Source organism: Micropterus salmoides, unplaced genomic scaffold, assembly GCF_014851395.1.
Source record: "Micropterus salmoides isolate LMB-PRFRI ecotype aquatic unplaced genomic scaffold, ASM1485139v1 Ms_hic_scaffold_1756, whole genome shotgun sequence".
NCBI classification, from domain to species: domain Eukaryota; kingdom Metazoa; phylum Chordata; class Actinopteri; order Centrarchiformes; family Centrarchidae; genus Micropterus; species Micropterus salmoides.
The window spans coordinates 1-16739 of NW_024040880.1; the positions used below are offsets into that span (position 1 = coordinate 1).

Sequence of the window (16739 nt, forward strand, 5' to 3'; positions counted from 1 at the left end):
AATGTGATGAGAGTAAGATAGTGTGCTGTCTAACCAAACTCCCAAGCATTTGGATGCATTTACTTGCTCTAGTTCCACACCCTCAACTTTGGTAATTACACCGGGGTGGGAGACAGTTTTTTTTTCATACCAAACCCCATCAACTTTCTTTTGGAGGTATTAAGGACGAGGTGACGGTCGGAGAAAGCATGCTAGATACAATGGAAAGGTTGTTGAAGAGTTCTTAGAACCTTTTCCGGGGAGGACTCAACTGAATATAAAACAGTATCATCTGCATAGAAGTGAGTGTCCTGCACTTTTGAAAAAAGTGGTGGGCCTATAATTGAGCCTTGTGGTACTCCCTTGGTGACAGTAAGGGCCTTAGACAGCAGATGTTCTGACCTTACACTTTGGACTCTGCCAGTGAGGTAATTGGCAAACCACGCCACTGAATGCTCAGAGACACCAACGTTCCTTAGTCGGTTCGCTAGGATGGAATGGTCTACTGTGTCGAAAGCTTTTGCAGGTCAACATTGCTTCTTGTCAAGTGAATCTGTAATAATGTCATTTAAAACCTTGACGGTTGCGGTGGTACACCTAAAGCCAGTACGAAAACCAGATTGCAAACCAGAAATTAAACTATGATCATGAAGAAAGTCAATCGGTTGCTTATTGACAAGTTTTCTGGCTCAGCTTGATCTCCACCCTTAAATAAAGGACTCACTACCGCTTCCTTCCAAGCGCTGGGAACTTCTGCACAGTGAAACGACAGGCTGAATAGGTGAGATAGAGGCTCAGCGATGATAGGGGCTGTGACTTTAATCAAGAAAGGGTCTAAGCCATCTGACCCGGATGTCTTTTTAGGGTCCAGATTAATGAGGTCATACAGCACCTGAGACTCCGTAACAGGCCGGAGGGTAAAACTGTGTTACGGGTATTGATGACTAGGGGGACGTGTTTCACATCTAGTTACCTTTGATTTAATGGGAGAAAAGGGCACGTTGGATTGGCAGGGAGGTGTGGTTAAGTCAAACAGGGAGCCAGACTTAATGAAATGAAGATTGAAGAGCTCTGTCATACGGCCTTTGTCTGTGACAATGAAGTCATCAATGTTGAGGGACACTGGCAGCTGCAGCTGCAGGGAGGAGGGTCTACTTTCCATGCCCTTAACTATTTCCCAAAATTTACTGGGATTAGAACTACAAAGAGAGAGCTGTTCCTTATAATAATCTCTTTTGGCCTTGCGGACCGCCTGAGTACACTTATTCGGCCTTATGTGGTTTACATGCATGGTTGAATCGTTGGGCCTTGTTTCCATGTTGGAGGCTTTTTGGCTGCAAGTCCTCCATGAAGGCCCATACCTCTCCGGAAAGTAGGGTCCCGCTGTTTTCTGCAGCTCTGAGCTGATAGAACTGCTGGACATCTTCACTGCGTCTAAGGTCCAAAGTGTTTCCCGTTTCTTTGTGCTTCTTCACATCTGCAAAGTCGTTTGCCTTGAAATGTCTGCCTGTGAGAGACCTTGCTGACGCAGTGTAACTACCTTGTGTCATGTTGCTGTGCTCGGCCTTGCCATGGTGAATGACTTTTGACAGTAAACTGTAAACTGTCCACTTGGAAACACATTCTTAAACTGTCACATACGACAAGATGAGCTGAAGGTTCGTGATTATCCAGAAGTGGACAGGTTGCACTCGCGCTTAAATTCAGGTTCCACCGAGATTTGAACTCGGATCACTGGATTCAAAGTCCAGAGTGCTAACCATTACACCATGGAACCACTACACAGAGACGGGAGGCAGTTTCTTACGCGAAATCACCATGTATATATTATCTATGCAGAGAACAGACGTGGGAGAGCTGTCGGGTTTGGCTGTTCCTCACCCAGTTGAATTCCTCCCCAAGCTGTTTCTGTTTCAGGTAGTGATTGTGTTTGAAACCTACATGTTGAATTGGTGATCATTAGCATCTGTTTGGTATAATTGTTTAATCAAACAGCTGACGATAAACCTACAAAATCCCTGACTTTGTGCAAGTGCGCCTGGAAGAACTGATGCTATTTTAAAAGCAAAGGGTGGTCACACCAAATATTACATGAGAGGCTAGAGAACAACTTCTTCTTTGAATCTGTATGTCAAACGCACGGTACTACTAACACTGTCTGTTTTTACTTATCACTTGTCATCCAACATACAAGGAACGATTGACTCTTCTACCCCAATACCGTGTGAAATGCATTTTGCTGAGTTTGAAAAGTAACTGTCAGAAGTGAGATTCGAACCCACGCCTCCAGAGGAGACTGCGACCTGAACGCAGCGCCTTAGACCGCTCGGCCATCCTGACTGCGCAACCTTGCGCACAGTAGAACCTTTGCTATATCATGACAGAGTGCATACGACACGATACAATACACTATGCCATGACATGCTATGGCTCAACTCCCGCCACAACGTCATCCAATTGGTCATGAAACACAGTCTAACTTTCCACATCCAACAAGATCAGACAACGTTCTGTGATTATGAAGACTTTTAAAATTATTTTTATTATACCTTTATTTTACCAGGCAAGTTAATTCAGAACAGTTTCTTATTTACAACAACTGCCTGGCAGGGGACAAAGGCCTTGTTTGGGGAAGGGTACTGGGATTAAATAAAAACACGAAAAAATAGACAGAGGATGCAGGACAACAACACAGTCCCAACAACCAACCTAAAAACCAGGCACAAGGACACGAAGAGACCAGATGAGAAAATAATTAAAAGACAGGTAAAGAGACATGATAACAGACTAGACATAAGAAAATCTACAGAGAGTAGACGATACAACAAATGGCACAAAAGCTGAATAATGACAAAAATCTAGATAGTAGCAGAGCGACATATAACAACAACACATAACATCACATGAAGCAATTACAGTTTTCTGTGAACAAGTTGGTGATTTTGCCTTTAAAAGTGGCAGTGTTGACTAGAGTGGAGAGTTTTGTTTTTTTTTGTTGTTGGTTCCAATCTTAGGACCCAGCGAACTGAAAGGCGGTGTGACCTAATGATGTGTTAGCTGAAGGGATTTGTAGCCGGATGTGACTAGAAGAGCGGATGCTGTAGGTGACGGAAGAAGGATGAAGTAGACATCCCAAATACGGAGGGGTTAGGCCTAAGAGAGTTTTTTAAGTGAGCATAAACCAGTGGATCTTACGTCGAGTATGAAGGGATGTCCAGTTTATGGAGGCGTACAGATTGCAGTGGTGTGTCCTGTAAGGAGCATTGGTGGCAAGTCTGATAGCTGAGTGATTAAGAACATCTAGCCTCTCGAGAAGTCCCTTACCTTCAGACATGTAAATTACATAACCAAAGTCTAGCATGGGTAATATAGTCATCTGAATCAGGGTGAGTTTAGCAGATTGGGTGAATGATGACCGATTACGGTAGAGAACCCCCAATCTTTAAAAAAGTGGTGGGCCTAAAATTGAGCCTTGTGGTACTCCCTTGGTGACAGTAAGGGCCTTAGACAGCAGATGTTCTGACCTTACACTTTGGACTCTGCCAGTGAGGTAATTGGCAAACCACGCCACTGAATGCTCAGAGACACCAACGTTCCTTAGTCGGTTCGCTAGGATGGAATGGTCTACTGTGTCGAAAGCTTATGCCAGGTCAATAAAACAAGCAGCACAACATTGCTTCTTGTCAAGTGAATCTGTAATAATGTCATTTAAGACCTTGACGGTTGCGGTGGTGAGACTCCGTAACAGGCCGGAGGGTAAAACTGTGTTACAGGTATTGATGACTAGGGGGATGTGTTTCACATCTAGTTACCTTTGATTTAATGGGAGAAAAGGGCACGTTGGATTGGCAGGGAGGTGTGGCTAAGTCAAACAGGGAGCCAGACTTAATGAAATGAAGATTGAAGAGCTCTGTCATACGGCCTTTGTCTGTGACAATGAAATCATCAATGTTGAGGGACACTGGCAGCTGCAGGGAGGAGGGTCTACTTTCCATGCCCTTAACTATTTCCCAAAATTTACTGGGATTAGAACTACAAAGAGAGAGCTGTTCCTTATAATAATCTCTTTTGGCCTTGCGGACCGCCTGAGTACACTTATTCGGCCTTATGTGGTTTACATGCATGGTTGAATCGTTGGGCCTTGTTTCCATGTTGGAGGCTTTTTGGCTGCAAGACTTCCATGAAGGCCACTCCTGACCATACCTCTCCGGACAGTAGATTAGTGGACCAGGGTCCCGCTGTTTTCTGCAGCTCTGAGCTGATAGAACTGCTGGACATCTTCACTGCGTCTAAGGTCCAAAGTGTTTCCCGTTTCTTTGTGCTTCTTCACATCTGCAAAGTCGTTTGCCTTGAAATGTCTGCCTGTGAGAGACCTTGCTGACGCAGTGTAACTACCTTGTGTCATGTTGCTGTGCTCGGCCTTGCCATGGTGAATGACTTTTGACAGTAAACTGTCCACTTGGAAACACATCCTTAAACTTTCACATACGACAAGATCAGCTGAAGGTTCGTGATTATCCAGAAGTGCTTAAATTCAGGTTCCACCGAGATTTGAACTCGGATTACTGGATTCAAGTCCAGAGTGCTAACCATTACACCATGGAACCACTACACAGAGACGGGGGCAGTTTCTACGCGAAATCACCATGTATATATTATCTATGCAGAGAACAGACGTGGGAGAGCTGTCGGGTTTGGCTGTTCCTCACCTTGTTGAATTCCTCCCCAAGCTGTTTCTGTTTCAGGTAATGATTGTGTTTGAAACCTACATGTTGAATTGGTGATCATTAGCATCTGTTTGGTATAATTGTTTAATCAAACAGCTGACGATAAACCTACAAAATCCCTGACTTTGTGCAAGTGCGCCTGGAAGAACTGATGCTATTTTAAAAGCAAAGGGTGGTCACACCAAATATTACATGAGAGGCTAGAGAACAACTTCTTCTTTGAATCTGTATGTCAAACCCACTGTACTACTAACACTGTCTGTTTTTACTTATCACTTATCATCCAACATACAAGGAACGATTGACTCTTCTACCCCAATACCGTGTGAAAGGCATTTTGCTGAGTTTGAAAAGTAGCTGTCAGAAGTGGGATTCGAACCCACGCCTCCAGAGGAGACTGCGACCTGAACGCAGCGCCTTAGACCGCTCGGCCATCCTGACTGCGCAACCTCGTGTACAGTAGAACCTTTGCTATATCATGACAGAGTGCATACGACACGATACAATACACTATGCCATGACACAAAAGCTGAATAATGACAACAATCTAGATAGTAGCAGAGCGACATATAACAACAACACATAACATCACATGAAGCAATTACAGTTTTCTGTGAACAAGTTGGTGATTTTGCCTTTAAAAGTGGCAGTGTTGACTAGAGTGGAGAGTTTTGTTTTTTTTGTTGTTGGTTCCAATCTTAGGACCCAGCGAACTGAAAGGCGGTGCGACCTAATGATGTGTTAGCTGAAGGGATTTGTAGCCGGATGTGACTAGAAGAGCGGATGCTGTAGGTGACGGAAGAAGGATGAAGTAGACATCCCAAATACGGAGGGGTTAGGCCTAAGAGAGTTTTTTAAGTGAGCATAAACCAGTGGATCTTACGTCGAGTATGAAGGGATGTCCAGTTTATGGAGGCGTACAGATTGCAGTGGTGTGTCCTGTAAGGAGCATTGGTGGCAAGTCTGATAGCTGAGTGATTAAGAACATCTAGCCTCTCGAGAAGTCCCTTACCTTCAGACATGTAAATTACATAACCAAAGTCTAGCATGGGTAATATAGTCATCTGAATCAGGGTGAGTTTAGCAGATTGGGTGAATGATGACCGATTACGGTAGAGAAGCCCCAGTCTGGCCTTGACCTTGGCCTGTAGCTTGGTAATGTGATGAGAGTAAGATAGTGTGCTGTCTAACCAAACTCCCAAGCATTTGGATGCATTTACTTGCTCTAGTTCCACACCCTCAACTTTGGTAATTACACCGGGGTGGGAGACAGTTTTTTTTTCATACCAAACCCCATCAACTTTCTTTTGGAGGTATTAAGGACGAGGTGACGGTCGGAGAAAGCATGCTAGATACAATGGAAAGGTTGTTGAAGAGTTCTTAGAACCTTTTCCGGGGAGGACTCAACTGAATATAAAACAGTATCATCTGCATAGAAGTGAGTGTCCTGCACTTTTGAAAAAAGTGGTGGGCCTATAATTGAGCCTTGTGGTACTCCCTTGGTGACAGTAAGGGCCTTAGACAGCAGATGTTCTGACCTTACACTTTGGACTCTGCCAGTGAGGTAATTGGCAAACCACGCCACTGAATGCTCAGAGACACCAACGTTCCTTAGTCGGTTCGCTAGGATGGAATGGTCTACTGTGTCGAAAGCTTTTGCCAGGTCAACATTGCTTCTTGTCAAGTGAATCTGTAATAATGTCATTTAAAACCTTGACGGTTGCGGTGGTACACCTAAAGCCAGTACGAAAACCAGATTGCAAACCAGAAATTAAACTATGATCATGAAGAAAGTCAATCGGTTGCTTATTGACAAGTTTTCTGGCTCAGCTTGATCTCCACCCTTAAATAAAGGACTCACTACCGCTTCCTTCCAAGCGCTGGGAACTTCTGCACAGTGAAACGACAGGCTGAATAGGTGAGATAGAGGCTCAGCGATGATAGGGGCTGTGACTTTAATCAAGAAAGGGTCTAAGCCATCTGACCCGGATGTCTTTTTAGGGTCCAGATTAATGAGGTCATACAGCACCTGAGACTCCGTAACAGGCCGGAGGGTAAAACTGTGTTACGGGTATTGATGACTAGGGGGACGTGTTTCACATCTAGTTACCTTTGATTTAATGGGAGAAAAGGGCACGTTGGATTGGCAGGGAGGTGTGGTTAAGTCAAACAGGGAGCCAGACTTAATGAAATGAAGATTGAAGAGCTCTGTCATACGGCCTTTGTCTGTGACAATGAAATCATCAATGTTGAGGGACACTGGCAGCTGCAGGGAGGAGGGTCTACTTTCCATGCCCTTAACTATTTCCCAAAATTTACTGGGATTAGAACTACAAAGAGAGAGCTGTTCCTTATAATAATCTATTTTGGCCTTGCGGACCGCCTGAGTGCACTTATTCGGTTTACATGCATGGTTGAATCGTTTGGCCTTGTTTCCATGTTGGAGGCTTTTTGGCTGCAAGTCCTCCATGAAGGCCCATACCTCTCCGGAAAGTAGGGTCCCGCTGTTTTCTGCAGCTCTGAGCTGATAGAACTGCTGGACATCTTCACTGCGTCTAAGGTCCAAAGTGTTTCCCGTTTCTTTGTGCTTCTTCACATCTGCAAAGTCGTTTGCCTTGAAATGTCTGCCTGTGAGAGACCTTGCTGACGCAGTGTAACTACCTTGTGTCATGTTGCTGTGCTCGGCCTTGCCATGGTGAATGACTTTTGACAGTAAACTGTCCACTTGGAAACACATCCTTAAACTTTCACATACGACAAGATCAGCTGAAGGTTCGTGATTATCCAGAAGTGCTTAAATTCAGGTTCCACCGAGATTTGAACTCGGATCACTGGATTCAAAGTCCAGAGTGCTAACCATTACACCATGGAACCACTACACAGAGACGGGAGGCAGTTTCTTACGCGAAATCACCATGTATATATTATCTATGCAGAGAACAGACGTGGGAGAGCTGTCGGGTTTGGCTGTTCCTCACCCAGTTGAATTCCTCCCCAAGCTGTTTCTGTTTCAGGTAGTGATTGTGTTTGAAACCTACATGTTGAATTGGTGATCATTAGCATCTGTTTGGTATAATTGTTTAATCAAACAGCTGACGATAAACCTACAAAATCCCTGACTTTGTGCAAGTGCGCCTGGAAGAACTGATGCTATTTTAAAAGCAAAGGGTGGTCACACCAAATATTACATGAGAGGCTAGAGAACAACTTCTTCTTTGAATCTGTATGTCAAACCCACTGTACTACTAACACTGTCTGTTTTTACTTATCACTTATCATCCAACATACAAGGAACGATTGACTCTTCTACCCCAATACCGTGTGAAAGGCATTTTGCTGAGTTTGAAAAGTAGCTGTCAGAAGTGGGATTCGAACCCACGCCTCCAGAGGAGACTGCGACCTGAACGCAGCGCCTTAGACCGCTCGGCCATCCTGACTGCGCAACCTCGTGTACAGTAGAACCTTTGCTATATCATGACAGAGTGCATACGACACGATACAATACACTATGCCATGACACAAAAGCTGAATAATGACAACAATCTAGATAGTAGCAGAGCGACATATAACAACAACACATAACATCACATGAAGCAATTACAGTTTTCTGTGAACAAGTTGGTGATTTTGCCTTTAAAAGTGGCAGTGTTGACTAGAGTGGAGAGTTTTGTTTTTTTTGTTGTTGGTTCCAATCTTAGGACCCAGCGAACTGAAAGGCGGTGCGACCTAATGATGTGTTAGCTGAAGGGATTTGTAGCCGGATGTGACTAGAAGAGCGGATGCTGTAGGTGACGGAAGAAGGATGAAGTAGACATCCCAAATACGGAGGGGTTAGGCCTAAGAGAGTTTTTTAAGTGAGCATAAACCAGTGGATCTTACGTCGAGTATGAAGGGATGTCCAGTTTATGGAGGCGTACAGATTGCAGTGGTGTGTCCTGTAAGGAGCATTGGTGGCAAGTCTGATAGCTGAGTGATTAAGAACATCTAGCCTCTCGAGAAGTCCCTTACCTTCAGACATGTAAATTACATAACCAAAGTCTAGCATGGGTAATATAGTCATCTGAATCAGGGTGAGTTTAGCAGATTGGGTGAATGATGACCGATTACGGTAGAGAAGCCCCAGTCTGGCCTTGACCTTGGCCTGTAGCTTGGTAATGTGATGAGAGTAAGATAGTGTGCTGTCTAACCAAACTCCCAAGCATTTGGATGCATTTACTTGCTCTAGTTCCACACCCTCAACTTTGGTAATTACACCGGGGTGGGAGACAGTTTTTTTTTCATACCAAACCCCATCAACTTTCTTTTGGAGGTATTAAGGACGAGGTGACGGTCGGAGAAAGCATGCTAGATACAATGGAAAGGTTGTTGAAGAGTTCTTAGAACCTTTTCCGGGGAGGACTCAACTGAATATAAAACAGTATCATCTGCATAGAAGTGAGTGTCCTGCACTTTTGAAAAAAGTGGTGGGCCTATAATTGAGCCTTGTGGTACTCCCTTGGTGACAGTAAGGGCCTTAGACAGCAGATGTTCTGACCTTACACTTTGGACTCTGCCAGTGAGGTAATTGGCAAACCACGCCACTGAATGCTCAGAGACACCAACGTTCCTTAGTCGGTTCGCTAGGATGGAATGGTCTACTGTGTCGAAAGCTTTTGCCAGGTCAACATTGCTTCTTGTCAAGTGAATCTGTAATAATGTCATTTAAAACCTTGACGGTTGCGGTGGTACACCTAAAGCCAGTACGAAAACCAGATTGCAAACCAGAAATTAAACTATGATCATGAAGAAAGTCAATCGGTTGCTTATTGACAAGTTTTCTGGCTCAGCTTGATCTCCACCCTTAAATAAAGGACTCACTACCGCTTCCTTCCAAGCGCTGGGAACTTCTGCACAGTGAAACGACAGGCTGAATAGGTGAGATAGAGGCTCAGCGATGATAGGGGCTGTGACTTTAATCAAGAAAGGGTCTAAGCCATCTGACCCGGATGTCTTTTTAGGGTCCAGATTAATGAGGTCATACAGCACCTGAGACTCCGTAACAGGCCGGAGGGTAAAACTGTGTTACGGGTATTGATGACTAGGGGGACGTGTTTCACATCTAGTTACCTTTGATTTAATGGGAGAAAAGGGCACGTTGGATTGGCAGGGAGGTGTGGTTAAGTCAAACAGGGAGCCAGACTTAATGAAATGAAGATTGAAGAGCTCTGTCATACGGCCTTTGTCTGTGACAATGAAGTCATCAATGTTGAGGGACACTGGCAGCTGCAGGGAGGAGGGTCTACTTTCCATGCCCTTAACTATTTCCCAAAATTTACTGGGATTAGAACTACAAAGAGAGAGCTGTTCCTTATAATAATCTATTTTGGCCTTGCGGACCGCCTGAGTGCACTTATTCGGTTTACATGCATGGTTGAATCGTTTGGCCTTGTTTCCATGTTGGAGGCTTTTTGGCTGCAAGTCCTCCATGAAGGCCCATACCTCTCCGGAAAGTAGGGTCCCGCTGTTTTCTGCAGCTCTGAGCTGATAGAACTGCTGGACATCTTCACTGCGTCTAAGGTCCAAAGTGTTTCCCGTTTCTTTGTGCTTCTTCACATCTGCAAAGTCGTTTGCCTTGAAATGTCTGCCTGTGAGAGACCTTGCTGACGCAGTGTAACTACCTTGTGTCATGTTGCTGTGCTCGGCCTTGCCATGGTGAATGACTTTTGACAGTAAACTGTCCACTTGGAAACACATCCTTAAACTTTCACATACGACAAGATCAGCTGAAGGTTCGTGATTATCCAGAAGTGCTTAAATTCAGGTTCCACCGAGATTTGAACTCGGATCACTGGATTCAAAGTCCAGAGTGCTAACCATTACACCATGGAACCACTACACAGAGACGGGAGGCAGTTTCTTACGCGAAATCACCATGTATATATTATCTATGCAGAGAACAGACGTGGGAGAGCTGTCGGGTTTGGCTGTTCCTCACCCAGTTGAATTCCTCCCCAAGCTGTTTCTGTTTCAGGTAGTGATTGTGTTTGAAACCTACATGTTGAATTGGTGATCATTAGCATCTGTTTGGTATAATTGTTTAATCAAACAGCTGACGATAAACCTACAAAATCCCTGACTTTGTGCAAGTGCGCCTGGAAGAACTGATGCTATTTTAAAAGCAAAGGGTGGTCACACCAAATATTACATGAGAGGCTAGAGAACAACTTCTTCTTTGAATCTGTATGTCAAACCCACTGTACTACTAACACTGTCTGTTTTTACTTATCACTTATCATCCAACATACAAGGAACGATTGACTCTTCTACCCCAATACCGTGTGAAAGGCATTTTGCTGAGTTTGAAAAGTAGCTGTCAGAAGTGGGATTCGAACCCACGCCTCCAGAGGAGACTGCGACCTGAACGCAGCGCCTTAGACCGCTCGGCCATCCTGACTGCGCAACCTCGTGTACAGTAGAACCTTTGCTATATCATGACAGAGTGCATACGACACGATACAATACACTATGCCATGACACAAAAGCTGAATAATGACAACAATCTAGATAGTAGCAGAGCGACATATAACAACAACACATAACATCACATGAAGCAATTACAGTTTTCTGTGAACAAGTTGGTGATTTTGCCTTTAAAAGTGGCAGTGTTGACTAGAGTGGAGAGTTTTGTTTTTTTTTGTTGTTGGTTCCAATCTTAGGACCCAGCGAACTGAAAGGCGGTGCGACCTAATGATGTGTTAGCTGAAGGGATTTGTAGCCGGATGTGACTAGAAGAGCGGATGCTGTAGGTGACGGAAGAAGGATGAAGTAGACATCCCAAATACGGAGGGGTTAGGCCTAAGAGAGTTTTTTAAGTGAGCATAAACCAGTGGATCTTACGTCGAGTATGAAGGGATGTCCAGTTTATGGAGGCGTACAGATTGCAGTGGTGTGTCCTGTAAGGAGCATTGGTGGCAAGTCTGATAGCTGAGTGATTAAGAACATCTAGCCTCTCGAGAAGTCCCTTACCTTCAGACATGTAAATTACATAACCAAAGTCTAGCATGGGTAATATAGTCATCTGAATCAGGGTGAGTTTAGCAGATTGGGTGAATGATGACCGATTACGGTAGAGAAGCCCCAGTCTGGCCTTGACCTTGGCCTGTAGCTTGGTAATGTGATGAGAGTAAGATAGTGTGCTGTCTAACCAAACTCCCAAGCATTTGGATGCATTTACTTGCTCTAGTTCCACACCCAACTTTGGTAATTACACCGGGGTGGGAGACAGTTTTTTTTTCATACCAAACCCCATCAACTTTCTTTTGGAGGTATTAAGGACGAGGTGACGGTCGGAGAAAGCATGCTAGATACAATGGAAAGGTTGTTGAAGAGTTCTTAGAACCTTTTCCGGGGAGGACTCAACTGAATATAAAACAGTATCATCTGCATAGAAGTGAGTGTCCTGCACTTTTGAAAAAAGTGGTGGGCCTATAATTGAGCCTTGTGGTACTCCCTTGGTGACAGTAAGGGCCTTAGACAGCAGATGTTCTGACCTTACACTTTGGACTCTGCCAGTGAGGTAATTGGCAAACCACGCCACTGAATGCTCAGAGACACCAACGTTCCTTAGTCGGTTCGCTAGGATGGAATGGTCTACTGTGTCGAAAGCTTTTGCCAGGTCAACATTGCTTCTTGTCAAGTGAATCTGTAATAATGTCATTTAAAACCTTGACGGTTGCGGTGGTACACCTAAAGCCAGTACGAAAACCAGATTGCAAACCAGAAATTAAACTATGATCATGAAGAAAGTCAATCGGTTGCTTATTGACAAGTTTTCTGGCTCAGCTTGATCTCCACCCTTAAATAAAGGACTCACTACCGCTTCCTTCCAAGCGCTGGGAACTTCTGCACAGTGAAACGACAGGCTGAATAGGTGAGATAGAGGCTCAGCGATGATAGGGGCTGTGACTTTAATCAAGAAAGGGTCTAAGCCATCTGACCCGGATGTCTTTTTAGGGTCCAGATTAATGAGGTCATACAGCACCTGAGACTCCGTAACAGGCCGGAGGGTAAAACTGTGTTACGGGTATTGATGACTAGGGGGACGTGTTTCACATCTAGTTACCTTTGATTTAATGGGAGAAAAGGGCACGTTGGATTGGCAGGGAGGTGTGGTTAAGTCAAACAGGGAGCCAGACTTAATGAAATGAAGATTGAAGAGCTCTGTCATACGGCCTTTGTCTGTGACAATGAAGTCATCAATGTTGAGGGACACTGGCAGCTGCAGCTGCAGGGAGGAGGGTCTACTTTCCATGCCCTTAACTATTTCCCAAAATTTACTGGGATTAGAACTACAAAGAGAGAGCTGTTCCTTATAATAATCTATTTTGGCCTTGCGGACCGCCTGAGTGCACTTATTCGGTTTACATGCATGGTTGAATCGTTTGGCCTTGTTTCCATGTTGGAGGCTTTTTGGCTGCAAGTCCTCCATGAAGGCCCATACCTCTCCGGAAAGTAGGGTCCCGCTGTTTTCTGCAGCTCTGAGCTGATAGAACTGCTGGACATCTTCACTGCGTCTAAGGTCCAAAGTGTTTCCCGTTTCTTTGTGCTTCTTCACATCTGCAAAGTCGTTTGCCTTGAAATGTCTGCCTGTGAGAGACCTTGCTGACGCAGTGTAACTACCTTGTGTCATGTTGCTGTGCTCGGCCTTGCCATGGTGAATGACTTTTGACAGTAAACTGTCCACTTGGAAACACATCCTTAAACTTTCACATACGACAAGATCAGCTGAAGGTTCGTGATTATCCAGAAGTGCTTAAATTCAGGTTCCACCGAGATTTGAACTCGGATCACTGGATTCAAAGTCCAGAGTGCTAACCATTACACCATGGAACCACTACACAGAGACGGGAGGCAGTTTCTTACGCGAAATCACCATGTATATATTATCTATGCAGAGAACAGACGTGGGAGAGCTGTCGGGTTTGGCTGTTCCTCACCCAGTTGAATTCCTCCCCAAGCTGTTTCTGTTTCAGGTAGTGATTGTGTTTGAAACCTACATGTTGAATTGGTGATCATTAGCATCTGTTTGGTATAATTGTTTAATCAAACAGCTGACGATAAACCTACAAAATCCCTGACTTTGTGCAAGTGCGCCTGGAAGAACTGATGCTATTTTAAAAGCAAAGGGTGGTCACACCAAATATTACATGAGAGGCTAGAGAACAACTTCTTCTTTGAATCTGTATGTCAAACCCACTGTACTACTAACACTGTCTGTTTTTACTTATCACTTATCATCCAACATACAAGGAACGATTGACTCTTCTACCCCAATACCGTGTGAAAGGCATTTTGCTGAGTTTGAAAAGTAGCTGTCAGAAGTGGGATTCGAACCCACGCCTCCAGAGGAGACTGCGACCTGAACGCAGCGCCTTAGACCGCTCGGCCATCCTGACTGCGCAACCTCGTGTACAGTAGAACCTTTGCTATATCATGACAGAGTGCATACGACACGATACAATACACTATGCCATGACACAAAAGCTGAATAATGACAACAATCTAGATAGTAGCAGAGCGACATATAACAACAACACATAACATCACATGAAGCAATTACAGTTTTCTGTGAACAAGTTGGTGATTTTGCCTTTAAAAGTGGCAGTGTTGACTAGAGTGGAGAGTTTTGTTTTTTTTTGTTGTTGGTTCCAATCTTAGGACCCAGCGAACTGAAAGGCGGTGCGACCTAATGATGTGTTAGCTGAAGGGATTTGTAGCCGGATGTGACTAGAAGAGCGGATGCTGTAGGTGACGGAAGAAGGATGAAGTAGACATCCCAAATACGGAGGGGTTAGGCCTAAGAGAGTTTTTTAAGTGAGCATAAACCAGTGGATCTTACGTCGAGTATGAAGGGATGTCCAGTTTATGGAGGCGTACAGATTGCAGTGGTGTGTCCTGTAAGGAGCATTGGTGGCAAGTCTGATAGCTGAGTGATTAAGAACATCTAGCCTCTCGAGAAGTCCCTTACCTTCAGACATGTAAATTACATAACCAAAGTCTAGCATGGGTAATATAGTCATCTGAATCAGGGTGAGTTTAGCAGATTGGGTGAATGATGACCGATTACGGTAGAGAAGCCCCAGTCTGGCCTTGACCTTGGCCTGTAGCTTGGTAATGTGATGAGAGTAAGATAGTGTGCTGTCTAACCAAACTCCCAAGCATTTGGATGCATTTACTTGCTCTAGTTCCACACCTCAACTTTGGTAATTACACCGGGGTGGGAGACAGTTTTTTTTTCATACCAAACCCCATCAACTTTCTTTTGGAGGTATTAAGGACGAGGTGACGGTCGGAGAAAGCATGCTAGATACAATGGAAAGGTTGTTGAAGAGTTCTTAGAACCTTTTCCGGGGAGGACTCAACTGAATATAAAACAGTATCATCTGCATAGAAGTGAGTGTCCTGCACTTTTGAAAAAAGTGGTGGGCCTATAATTGAGCCTTGTGGTACTCCCTTGGTGACAGTAAGGGCCTTAGACAGCAGATGTTCTGACCTTACACTTTGGACTCTGCCAGTGAGGTAATTGGCAAACCACGCCACTGAATGCTCAGAGACACCAACGTTCCTTAGTCGGTTCGCTAGGATGGAATGGTCTACTGTGTCGAAAGCTTTTGCCAGGTCAACATTGCTTCTTGTCAAGTGAATCTGTAATAATGTCATTTAAAACCTTGACGGTTGCGGTGGTACACCTAAAGCCAGTACGAAAACCAGATTGCAAACCAGAAATTAAACTATGATCATGAAGAAAGTCAATCGGTTGCTTATTGACAAGTTTTCTGGCTCAGCTTGATCTCCACCCTTAAATAAAGGACTCACTACCGCTTCCTTCCAAGCGCTGGGAACTTCTGCACAGTGAAACGACAGGCTGAATAGGTGAGATAGAGGCTCAGCGATGATAGGGGCTGTGACTTTAATCAAGAAAGGGTCTAAGCCATCTGACCCGGATGTCTTTTTAGGGTCCAGATTAATGAGGTCATACAGCACCTGAGACTCCGTAACAGGCCGGAGGGTAAAACTGTGTTACGGGTATTGATGACTAGGGGGACGTGTTTCACATCTAGTTACCTTTGATTTAATGGGAGAAAAGGGCACGTTGGATTGGCAGGGAGGTGTGGTTAAGTCAAACAGGGAGCCAGACTTAATGAAATGAAGATTGAAGAGCTCTGTCATACGGCCTTTGTCTGTGACAATGAAGTCATCAATGTTGAGGGACACTGGCAGCTGCAGGGAGGAGGGTCTACTTTCCATGCCCTTAACTATTTCCCAAAATTTACTGGGATTAGAACTACAAAGAGAGAGCTGTTCCTTATAATAATCTATTTTGGCCTTGCGGACCGACCTGAGTGCACTTATTCGGTTTACATGCATGGTTGAATCGTTTGGCCTTGTTTCCATGTTGGAGGCTTTTTGGCTGCAAGTCCTCCATGAAGGCCCATACCTCTCCGGAAAGTAGGGTCCCGCTGTTTTCTGCAGCTCTGAGCTGATAGAACTGCTGGACATCTTCACTGCGTCTAAGGTCCAAAGTGTTTCCCGTTTCTTTGTTCTTCACATCTGCAAAGTCGTTTGCCTTGAAATGTCTGCCTGTGAGAGACCTTGCTGACGCAGTGTAACTACCTTGTGTCATGTTGCTGTGCTCGGCCTTGCCATGGTGAATGACTTTTGACAGTAAACTGTCCACTTGGAAACACATCCTTAAACTTTCACATACGACAAGATCAGCTGAAGGTTCGTGATTATCCAGAAGTGCTTAAATTCAGGTTCCACCGAGATTTGAACTCGGATCACTGGATTCAAAGTCCAGAGTGCTAACCATTACACCATGGAACCACTACACAGAGACGGGAGGCAGTTTCTTACGCGAAATCACCATGTATATATTATCTATGCAGAGAACAGACGTGGGAGAGCTGTCGGGTTTGGCTGTTCCTCACCCAGTTGAATTCCTCCCCAAGCTGTTTCTGTTTCAGGTAGTGATTGTGTTTGAAACCTACATGT

General features: G+C 44.6%; 10 non-coding genes across 10 annotated transcripts; all 10 read right to left on the reverse strand.

Moving 5' to 3' along the window:
- Nucleotides 1-1684: 1684 nt before the first annotated feature.
- On the reverse strand, nucleotides 1685-1756 carry trnaq-uug. The gene has a single exon. It is a non-coding gene; the product is annotated as a tRNA-Gln (tRNA).
- A 480-nt stretch (nucleotides 1757-2236) lies between these two features.
- On the reverse strand, nucleotides 2237-2319 carry trnal-cag. Its single transcript has one exon. It is a non-coding gene; the product is annotated as a tRNA-Leu (tRNA).
- Nucleotides 2320-5064: 2745 nt separating this feature from the next.
- Nucleotides 5065-5147, reverse strand: trnal-cag. The gene has a single exon. It is a non-coding gene; the product is annotated as a tRNA-Leu (tRNA).
- Nucleotides 5148-7508: 2361 nt separating this feature from the next.
- On the reverse strand, nucleotides 7509-7580 carry trnaq-uug. The gene has a single exon. It is a non-coding gene; the product is annotated as a tRNA-Gln (tRNA).
- Nucleotides 7581-8060: 480 nt separating this feature from the next.
- On the reverse strand, nucleotides 8061-8143 carry trnal-cag. The gene has a single exon. It is a non-coding gene; the product is annotated as a tRNA-Leu (tRNA).
- A 2361-nt stretch (nucleotides 8144-10504) lies between these two features.
- On the reverse strand, nucleotides 10505-10576 carry trnaq-uug. Its single transcript has one exon. It is a non-coding gene; the product is annotated as a tRNA-Gln (tRNA).
- Nucleotides 10577-11056: 480 nt separating this feature from the next.
- On the reverse strand, nucleotides 11057-11139 carry trnal-cag. Its single transcript has one exon. It is a non-coding gene; the product is annotated as a tRNA-Leu (tRNA).
- A 2366-nt stretch (nucleotides 11140-13505) lies between these two features.
- Nucleotides 13506-13577, reverse strand: trnaq-uug. Its single transcript has one exon. It is a non-coding gene; the product is annotated as a tRNA-Gln (tRNA).
- Nucleotides 13578-14057: 480 nt separating this feature from the next.
- trnal-cag lies at nucleotides 14058-14140 on the reverse strand. The gene has a single exon. It is a non-coding gene; the product is annotated as a tRNA-Leu (tRNA).
- A 2359-nt stretch (nucleotides 14141-16499) lies between these two features.
- On the reverse strand, nucleotides 16500-16571 carry trnaq-uug. Its single transcript has one exon. It is a non-coding gene; the product is annotated as a tRNA-Gln (tRNA).
- Between the last annotated feature and the right edge of the window lie 168 nt (nucleotides 16572-16739).